We start from the raw sequence: 2,246 nt of genomic DNA, 5'->3' as shown, positions 1-2,246 counted from the left end.
TTGCTCTAGGCCAGCCTCTGGCCCTGTGAATGTCCTATATCTGGGACCTGAATGAAAAAATGAGTAAATGAATGAAATATTCTCTCACAGTCTTGGATTACCAGCAAGTGCACAAAGCAGGAGCCTAAATCTAGATTGTCATCCCGGTTCCACCACTAACCAACAATATGTCTGGCCAGTCAACCTCTCAGAGCCTCTATTTCCTCAATTATTTTTTTAAAATATATTTTATTGATTTTTTTACAGAGAGGAAGGGAGAGGGATAGAGAGTTTGAAACATCGATGAGAGAGAAACATCAATCAGCTGCCTCCTGCACACCTCCCACTGGGGATGTGCCCGCAACCAAGGTACATGCCCCTGACCGGAATCGAACCTGGGAACCTTCAGTCCGCAGGCCGACGCTCCATCCACTGGGCCAAACCGGCCAGGGCATATTTCCTCAATTATTAAATGAGTGCCTCTATGAACCCATTTTTACTCAGATACTATGATTCTAGAATTTTACTTCTCTCTCTCACTATTTGGAAAATAATTTAAGAATAGCTTTTTTTCCATGTTATGAAAGTACAGAATGGCAAAGAGAGTTAATCTTCTTGGATAAAATAACCAAATAGAAACATAAAGCAGCATTATTTTCTTCGCTTATTGGAAAGTCCCTCTTCAGGACATCCACCTGATGAGGAGCAGAAGAGGAACAACTGATGTTTCATACGACCTTGATCCCAAGCTGAAGGCCCCTCAGAGGCTGGCTGTGCTTCCCATCTAAGCTTACGGCAATAGCCCTTTCTGGATTATTGCTTACTCCTCAGTGATAAAACAAAACAAAACACAGTTAGCCCCAAATGGAGTTGCTCCTATTAAATCCCATGTCACCAAACCAAAACTTAATTACAGTTTCTAGCTCTCCCAGAAATGGAATCCTAAACCGGTCATGCAGGAATTGCCTGATCAGCACTAGTCAGGTAATCTGTGGGTAGACCCTTGCCATCCTCTAAAAGGAAAGCAATCTTGCAATAACCAACCTGTCTTTTTGCCCAGTATAACTTCCTTGTTCCTGCTCTCTTTTGCCTAAAAAAACCCTTTCATTTCATACAGCTCATCCAAGCTTATTTCTATTAGATTGAATGCTGCCTGATTCATGAATCACTAAATAAAACTAATAAGATCTTTAAAATTTTGAATTTTGTTTTTCAACACGTGTGTGGTGTGTGTGTGTGTGTGTGTGTGTGTGTGTGTGTGATGGAATTCTTTCAAAACAGTTAAGTTCTATTTCCTATGGCATATTTAATATCTAACCTGTCCAGCCTTAAAATAGAAATGTCCATTATTCCAATCAATTGTTTTATATGAACTCTGTTAGAATCATTAGTGCCTATGGAACCAGGTGGTGTTGGGTAAGTAGTGGGAACAATGGCTTTTGAGTCAGACAGCCCCCTAGTTTGAATTCCAGGTCTACCACTTGCCAGCTAAGGGGCTTTACCTGTCACTCTCCTTATTTATGCAATGAGCAACATAGTGCCTGGGGATTTTTGTGAGCATTAAATGAAATGATCTGGGTAAAAAGCTTAGTACAATATCTGAAGAGCTCAATAAAGAATTGCTATTATTATTTTCATATTATCAGTGGAGATCACTAATACAAATTTTCTCAAATATAATTAGACTTTTATGGTTATATTTCATGTATTTGCATCTTTGTCCTTGTGATTAAATTTTGGATGAAGTACTTGATTTGCATATAAGGGCCACCGAGTAAGGAAAGTATCTACCTTTAAATGCAAGGAACACACTCAGCCGGTGATGTGCATCATGAAAGAGGCATGGGGGAGACAGAATGCAGGCTCCCCTCACGCTCACTCCGGGGACGAACGGCAAGAAGGCTGAGCAGAACTGCTAGATCTTCTCACATAAGTCACCCCTCCCAACCTCTTCCCCAGCCTTTCTCTTTTTTTTAACTTATTACTCTGTCTATAGTTGCCTTTGAAACACTCTGTATGTTGTTGAATCCCTGTAAGTTAATTGCACATTTGTCAATCACAATCTTCTTTCATTGTTCTGCAAACTGATAAATGAAGGCATCTCTGAGAAGGTGACCTTGGAAGAGTTACCTCAAAAGTGACAAGGAGATAACTGTGCATGGGTAGCACTCTATTTTAATATATTTGAATTTCTTTATAATATATTTTTATGCATTTAAAAACATGCTGTGAATAAGTCTGTGAGCTTTGCCAAAGAACCAAAAGGT

The sequence above is a fragment of the Myotis davidii genome, unplaced genomic scaffold (assembly GCF_000327345.1).
Source record: "Myotis davidii unplaced genomic scaffold, ASM32734v1 scaffold96, whole genome shotgun sequence".
NCBI classification, from domain to species: Eukaryota; Metazoa; Chordata; class Mammalia; order Chiroptera; family Vespertilionidae; genus Myotis; species Myotis davidii.
This window is presented reverse-complemented; position numbering follows the sequence as displayed.